Source organism: Leptonychotes weddellii, chromosome 10 (genome assembly GCF_054177405.1).
Source record: "Leptonychotes weddellii isolate Sample4059 chromosome 10, ASM5417740v2, whole genome shotgun sequence".
NCBI classification, from domain to species: Eukaryota; Metazoa; Chordata; class Mammalia; order Carnivora; family Phocidae; genus Leptonychotes; species Leptonychotes weddellii.
Genome location: NC_138378.1, coordinates 70,769,712 through 70,778,483, shown reverse-complemented (window position 1 = coordinate 70,778,483; position 8,772 = coordinate 70,769,712). Strand labels below are relative to the sequence as shown.

At 36.3% G+C, this 8,772-nt stretch overlaps 1 long non-coding RNA gene across 1 annotated transcript in view; it reads right to left on the bottom strand.

Moving 5' to 3' along the window:
* Positions 1–2,287: 2,287 nt before the first annotated feature.
* LOC145723911 (uncharacterized) overlaps positions 2,288–8,772 on the bottom strand; it is a 41,940-nt gene continuing 35,455 nt past the window's right edge. The window contains exon 4 of the long non-coding RNA XR_014149309.1: positions 2,288–2,303. This is a non-coding gene — a long non-coding RNA (uncharacterized LOC145723911). The remainder of the gene's footprint in view (positions 2,304–8,772) is intronic.

Here is an 8,772-nt window from a genome sequence, read left to right as displayed (position 1 = left end):
GCTCAAAGAGCGAACAATCCACTTTTCTCAAACTAATTCTGTAACAGACCTAATTCTCCGATTTTTTCAATGTTGGCTCAATTCCAACTGTGTGTAGTGTTGCCATCCATTTTTGAAGTGATTTTCTTTGTGGAGAGAGGAATGTAAGATGACTACTTGGCCTGGTTTTCAGGTCTCACATGTTGTTTGGTTTTTGTTGTGGTTTTTTTTGCTCTTTTTTTAGAGCCTAAAAAGGCTCCATTACACCTACCTAGCTATTTATTTTCTTTATCACTTGCATTCTGCCTGAAGTTAGTTAGCATAATAAATGTTGTTTTACAAGCTGTGCATACATTATCCATCAATGCTAGAAAACAAAGAAAGATGTGCTGTCCTGAGAAGGCTGTTATTGGTAAACAAAGCAGCAGGTGTCTTGTATTAGACCTTGTGGCCTGACTGTGATTCTCCTCCGGAAGTTGCCTTTGATTTGTTATACTTTAGCCTCTACTTCTGATTAGGCCAAGTATGTCCTTGGGAGTTCTGTGCTTAGAAGGAAAAACGTGTAGCAGGAAAAATATCTTCTTCTTTATAATTGAGGATAATAATGTTCAGTCTGTCTCACCAGCAGGGTATCCTTCTGTTAAAGGGCAGAATAATCCTTCTATCTCTTCTTTCCAGATTGTATTCTGGTATCCATAGTTTCTCGCGACCCACAAGAGAACCCTTTCCACTAGCTTTTTTATGGTGATTGGAAGTTTCTCCCAGGGTAGAGTAACTGGCGCAGCATTCATTTATTAAACAGACGTGTGTTAGGTCAGGCCTCTTATTGGAAAGGTCATTGACTGCCAGTCACTCTTTGACACAACACATTTGTGACTTATGCAAGACAGAAGCAAATAGCTGTGCATAGCTGAAAACCTGAGTGCACGGGCACGGAGCTGGAAATAAGAATAAAAGACAAAATCCCCTAGTTGTTTGGTGCCTAGAAGACAGCTATTGTAGGTAGTTGGGGGAAAGATTGTGAGCAACTCAAGGGTGGGTACTCTGTGTTATCTTTGTAAACCTAAAACCCTGACTAAGAAAATGATGAATTATTAAGAAAATATGTCAAAGATTAGAACAATATCTTGATTCTAAGAACTAGTTCTTGGAGTATTTCTGGAAAAAAATGAAAGGATAATTTAGGCATATAGATTTTATTTATCATGAAACTGGATTAGCTTTAAATTCCCACACTTACACATGGATTAGAAGTTGAAGCTCAATACATTTGTTGTTGTTGTTTTTTCAAAAAATTTATCTGCATCTGAGAAAGTGATTTGAAAGGCTCTTGTAAAGCTGCCTCCCATTTTTGCACTCAAGAATGGGAAGCATTTACCATTTATTCCTCACGAGGTACTTAATCAACATCAAGCCCTAAGGAAATACACACTTACAAAAGTGATCATGGTTTATCCTCAGGTGGGAGGTCTACCACACAGCAACACACTGCCTCTGAAGCTCCTACAAAATCAGAATATGCCAGGACAAGCATATGCCTGACTTCTCAGAAATTTTATTTTGGCTCCTTCCCTACTTAAAGAATATAATTACCTAAGCACTCTTAAATCCTACCTTGTACTGTAGGAATGTGAATAAAACATAAGTTTTGTTTGTTTGTTTTCAAAAGTATGTTTTATGGTTGGATGCTATAACAATTCATCCTACCATAAAGCAGACATTTATACAATGGGTTACACATTTTGGAAAACAGATCTAGTATTTTCTCAGTTTCTCTAGGTCTTCCAAATACCTGGAAGGATGCCTACTTGAGCCTAGTGACTTATGTAAATGTATTTTGTCACTTAATCCTGAACCTGCTTATGAATTTTACTGTTTTGTATCCTATAGTCTCTCTCTACCCCTCAGAAGAGAGGTTCGATACCTATCTCTATATATAGTATATATAGTATCTATCTATCTATATAGTATAGTGTATAGTATATATAGTATCTATATATATACTATATATATTTACTATATGTTTTTTAAAAAGTTTTATTGAGGTATAATTGCATATAATATAATTGCACATATTTAGAGTGTATAATTTGATAAATTCTGACAAAAGTATACCCATGAAATCATCATCACAGTCAAGAAAATGACCATCTCTATCACCCCAGAAGTTTTCTCAGTAATTCCTCCCTTTTCCCCTTTTTATTCCCCCAACTTTAAGCTCCCACTGACCTGCTTTCTATCACTATAGATTAGTTTGTGTTCATTAGAACTTTATGTAAATGGAATCATTTACATGCACACTCTTCTTTGTCTGGCTTCTTTCACTCAGCATAATTATTTTGAGATTCACTTACATTGTGCATGTCAGTAGTGTATTCCTTTTATTGCCGTGTGGTATTCCAAAGTATGGATTAACATAAATTCTCCATTCATTCACCCGTTGATGGACATTTGGGTTATTTCCAGTTTGGGATTTTACAAATAGAATGCTATGCACATTCAACTACAACTCTTTGTACGGATATATGCTTTCAATATGGTAGATGGATGTTTAACTTTTTAAGAAACTGCCAAACTGTTTAGTGTATGAGAGTTCTAGTTGTTCTACACCCTACAACTAGTGATGTTGAATATCTTCTCATGTGCTTATTTACTATCTGTATATCTTCTTTGGTGAAATGGTTATTCAGACCTTCTGTTCACATTACATTTGTGTTGGGTTAGTTATATTCTTAAGTTTTGAGAGTTCTTTATGTATTCTGGATACAAGTCTTTTTTTTCAAGGAATTTTTTTTATTATGTTATGTTAGTCACCATACAGTACATCATTAGTTTTTGATGTAGTGTTCCATAATTCATTTTTTGTGTATAATCTGATGTATGATTTGCAAATATTTTCTGTCTATGACTTATCTTTTCATTCTCTTATCAGTACCTTTCCAAAAGTTCTTAATTTGATGAAGCCCAATTGATCAATTATTTCTTTTATGGAGAAACCTGTATAATGTTGTGTTTATTTTTTTAATACTAATTCCTGGGCCTCTTCCCTCAAGATCCTCATTCAGTAAGTCTGGAAAGGGGCTTGGGCATCTGGGTATTTATAAAACTTCAAAGATGATTTTGGTGTGCAGCTATGACAATACTGCATAAAACAAGAGAGGTAGTGAGATGTTTATTTATTTGAATGCTTATGTATTTGTTTAGTTATTTCCATCTATTTCGTCTTGTTGCAGAAAGACTTTAAGATATTACCAGGATCCAAGATAATATAACTTGAAAGTAGGTAGAAGAAATAAAAATAGGGTGGTACATATACTGGAGCCACTAATGACAGTGAAAATGCATGCTATAATGATCTGCACGTTGCCTCTCACTTTTCCAGCAATTCAATGTGTATAAGATGAAACAAACCAATTGTTAAAGAGACATATTAATAAAATACATGAATTTCTCCCATGGAACCTTATAAAGAGGGGGGAACAGTTTCCTGGACAATAACAGCAAGTTTCAATGGGCAATTTGTTATATATATAGTAGTTCAGTATGGGCTGATCACATTATGATTAGGTGCCATTCAGTAAAGCCTAACTTTCAGGGGACCATTACAACAAAGAATAGGTATCTAGCTCTCTGATGATCTAAATCCATGCAAGAGTATGCCTCAGACTATCTGGACTATAAGGAAGGGTGAATGATCTTTATTTCTTTCAGGTGCTGATTCATGGTTTCTCTTAGAAAAGTTTTTGATAAATATTGCTTGAGAGCTCAGAAGAGGGGCCCAAGATTATAGTCCCTGCTTCTCTAGGCTGCTTGTTGCATAGGAATATACCTGTATGTTAAGGGAGACAGTTGAGTGGGGGTTAGAATGTCTTTGCAAAGCTGTTACCTAACAGAGCCATCTCACATCTGTCAGATCAAGAGACTCATAAGCAGGGCCTAGAACCCATTGGAGGTTTTAAAGCATAGGACTGATGTGACTTGTATTTTAGAAAGATTATATATATAAAGAAAGAAAGAGGGGCGCCTGGGTGGCTCAGTTGGTTAAGCAACTGCCTTCGGCTCAGGTCATGATCCTGGAGTCCAGGGATTGAGTCCCACATCAGGCTCCCTGCTCAGCGGGGAGTCTGCTTCTCCCTCTTCCCTCCCCCCTCTCATGTGCTCTCTCTCTCTTTCTCTCTCTCATTCTCTCTCTCTCAAATAAATAAATAAAATCTTTAAAAAAAAAAAGAAAGAAAGATATCAGCAGTGTGGAAAATGGTCATTAAAATAAGCAGAGAACCTAGGGAGGTAAGAAATTGTTGGAATAATCTATGCAAATAATAAAAAGAGACCTGCTCTGAGACAATTGTAGTGGAAACTAAGAGGTGGGGATCCAAGAGTGATTTCAGAGATAGAAGCAACAGATGGAGGGATGGTTTGCTATGGGGTTTGAGGGAGAAGAAGGAGGTAGAGATGACTCTAAGATTATTCCAGACTGGCCAACTAAGAGAAGAATGGTACCACTAACTGCACTTTAGAACAAAGGGAGAAGATCAGGTTTGCCAGAAAAAGTCATGAGCTTAGCTTTTGACATTTGGAGGCTGTGTGTTTGAATTATCTGAGTAGAAATAGCAGTAGAAAGGTAAAGATCTGGAGCTCAGAAGAGGGGTGGATGGAGAAAAAGATTTGAGGATATCAAACAGGTAGGTAGTGATTGAAATTTTGGGAAAAGAAATCTTGGAAATAATCTGACTACCTGGTGAGATTTGGTAGTGGGGGAAGAGAAGAGTTTGGAATACTGAGAACAGTGGAGTTTAGAAGTAAGACATTTTGTAAAATATTGTTCAATCAAGATGAAATAAAAAAAGGTTTTCTCTGTAGCTATTCCTTCATTTTACACTTGCTCCATGATAAATACCTGGTTCCATTGATTTTAAGATTGATTTTGAACAATTTTGTCATAAAAAATATTTGTTATTAGATTTTGTGGCCCTTGAAAATTATTTCTATAATATTTTTGCCCTGTTTAACTTCTGACCTACCATCTCTTGGACTTCACTGATCTCATCTAAAATTATGTCTAGTTTATTTTATATTTAGCCATAGCATACTTTTATTGAGTAGTAGGTCTTTTTAATTTGAGGTTCAATTTTTCCCAGGCTTCCAATGTGATATTTTATATAGTTCCTAGAATATACAGTGCTTTATTACATTTATCATTCTCTATACTATTATTTCCTAAATATGCTCACATTTTTATCTAAGTTTCCAATGCTAAAACAAAGTAAGTTTTTTCTTTCATAATAACATTGAGCTAAATTATATAATTTATTATGATTACTCTTTTGGCACAGTTTGATTTATCTCAAAAATATTTTTGCAATGGCCTTGGAATTTCTCTAAACCTTCTTATTCAGTCATTCATTTGCCTGTACAGGTAAAAAAGAAATCTCTTCTTCAATGTCTTGTAAAAACATCTTTATAAATTATTTTATTGAATCATAATATATATACCATAATATATATACATAATATAATGTAATATGTATATTCAGAAAAGAACAAAATTCATAGGTGTTCAGCTTGATGAATTTTTATGCAATGAACATATCCAAGTCATCTCCATTTAAATTAAGAAATAAAATAAAGCACTACCAGCACCTCAGAAATCCCCTTCTTATACTAAAGTCACATTTTCTGCTTTTAAATTATAATTATTCTTCTGACTTATAACACAATAAATTAGTTTTTCCTGTTTCTGAGTGTCATATAGACATTATCATACAATATACACTTCTTATGTCTAACTTCTTTTGTTCAACATAATGCTTTTGAGATTCGCCATGTTTTTGCATCTATCATTGGTTTGTTTCTCTGTTGCTGTATCGTATTCCATTGCATAAATACATCGCAACTTATTTTTCCTTTATACTGTTGATGGCATTTGGATTATTTCCAGTTTCTAACATGTAAATAATGCTGCTATAAACATTTGTGTCTTTTAGTGCACATATTTACACTTTTTATTGGATACATATACAAGAGTGAAAGAACATAAAAACAATGCTAGTGTTTTCTCTGAAGATTCTTTCGGATCTTATACAAACACAATTGTATTATCTGTGAATAGTGATAGTTTTATCATTTTTCTTTCATTCCAATACTTATACCTATCATATGTTTTTCTTGACATTGTACTGGTGAAGCCTTTCAGAAAAATAGTGAATAACAGTAGTGATAGTGCATTCTTGCCTCATTCCTAATCTCAGGAGAAAAGCTTTCAAGATCTCAAATTGAGTGTGATGTTTTCTATAGGTACTTTGTAATTATTTTTTGTCAGGTTAATGTAGTTCCTTTCTCTACCTAATTTGTTAAGAGGTGGTTGTTCTATTTTTGTATCATGAATAATTGTTGAATTTTTAAAATTTTGATGCTTTTTCTGTATTATTGAATTGAGCATTCAAGTGATATTCTTAATTCTGTTAAAGTCATAAATTACATTGACATATGTCAAATATGGTCTAATATGTCACATATATCTAATATGTCACATATGTCTAATATGGTCAAATATTAGGCCAACATTGCATTCCTGGAATAAACTCAACTTGTTTGTGATATATTATCCTACTATGCATGAATGGATTAAATCTGCTAATATTTGAGGATTTTTGCATCTGTCATGAAAGAGATTCACCTATGATGTTCCTTTCTTGTATCGTCCCTGTGAGGTTTTGGTACCAAGTTATGTTGGTCTCATTAAGCAAGTTGGCAAGTATTCCCTTTTAGTCTATTCTCTCAAAGAGTTTAAGATTGGTGTTATTTCTTCTTTAATTGTTTGGTAAAATTCACTGACAAAGTTATCTGGGCCTAGAGGTTTTGAATATATCATAGGAAGGTTTTAAATTAGCAGTTAAATGTTTAGATATAGAATTATTTATATTTTCTACTTTCTTTGGTCAATTTTAGTTTTTTTTCCTAGGAATTTGTCAATTCATTAAAATTTCAAATGAGTTAGCATAAAGGTGTTTATACTATCTTACTAATTTTTTAAAGATTTTTGTTTATTTATTTGACACAGAGAAAGAGCACAAACAGGAGGAGTAGCAGGCAGAGGGAGAGGGAGAAACAGGCTCCCTGCTGAGCAAGGAGTCCAATGTGGGGCTCGATCCCAGGACCCTGGGATCATGACCTGAGTCAAAGGCAGATGCATAACTGACTGAGCCAACCAGGTGCCCCTATCTTACTACTTTTTAATGTCTATACCTCCTTTTTCTTTCTGATATTAAAGATTCATGACTTTTTAAAAATTTTTCCCTTGATCAATTTCACTAGGGATAAATCAATTTTTTGTCCAGTGATTTGCAGGATCCTTTACACTCTTAAAAATAATTGAGGACCATGAAGCACCTGGGTGGTTCAGTTGGTTAAATGTCTGACTCTTGGTTTCAGCTCAGGTCATGATCTCTGGGTTGGGAGATCAAGCCACACATCAGGATCTGTGCTCAGTGTGGAGTTGGCTTGAGATTTTCTCCTGCTGACCCTCTGCATTTTCCCCTGCCCCAACTTGTGCATGTGCACATGCATGCTCTCTCTTTCTCTAAAATAAATAAATAGGAATTTTGCGGGAAAAGATGGTGGAGGAGTAGGGGACCCTATTCCAACCGGTGCCCAGAATTGAGCTGGATATCTGGGCCACTCTGACCACCCACAAAATCAACCTGAGATATAAAAAGATAGATCTGGATCTCTACAAACAGAATATCGCAGGCAGTTGGGTTCAAGGTGTGAACTGGGGAGCTGTGATTCCACAGGCAGATATCAGAGGATAAACAACAGCAGGACAGAACTTGGCCATGGGGATCCTACACTGCTGGTGAGCGATACCCTCCCTCGCTGGGAATGGGGCACAGACTTGCAGACTGGTAGTGGCAGGGAAAGGACTTTAGGGCAGCCCCCTGCAGGGAAACCGGCGTGGTGGGGCCACACATGCGAACTGGGGGTGGCTGGCAGTTTTAGAAACAAAAAGGGCAGAGATGTGCCCAACATGGAGGTGAGGACTGGGGCCATGCTGAGGGGAGAACAACCCAGGATGCTGCAGTTTATAGCAGCATGGACAGAAACAGAGAGAGTGTGGCTTGAAGAGCTCACAGAAGAATGGACTGTGATCTCTCTACTCTGAGGCAGAGGGTTAGAAACAGTCTCTTCTGCTCTGACTCTCAGAAGAGACACACAAAGCCACCAGGGAAAGCCGCCAGAGAACAAAAGCCCCCCAAAACTGATTTTTACTGAGCCCATCTCCCCCAAAGGGAGCAGGGCAACTCTGCCCAAACAGGGTTGCCTGAGTAACAGTACAGCAGGCTCCTCCCTCAGAAGACAGGTTGGGAAAACAAGAGGCCCACAACCCTAAGGTCCCTAGAAAACAGGTGCATCTTGCTTGGGTTGTGGTCAATAATTTGGACTCTATACATTCCCTCAACCACCCCTGAACAGAATGACTAGGAGCCTCAAAATAGGAAAAACTCAGAGATTATGACTTATGCCACAGATTTACAAATGGATTCAGATATAACCAAGATGTCAGAGATGAAATTCAGACTAGCAATTGTGAAGACAATAGCTAGAATGGAGAAATCAATTAATGGCAACATAGAGTCTCTAAGGGCAGAAATGAAAGGTGAATTGGCAGAACATAAAAATGCTATCAATGAGATCCAATCTAATCTAGATAATCTAACAGCTAGGGTAAGTGAGGCAGAAGAACAAATTAGTGACCTGGAAGACCATTTAATAGATAAAAAGGGAAAAGAGGAG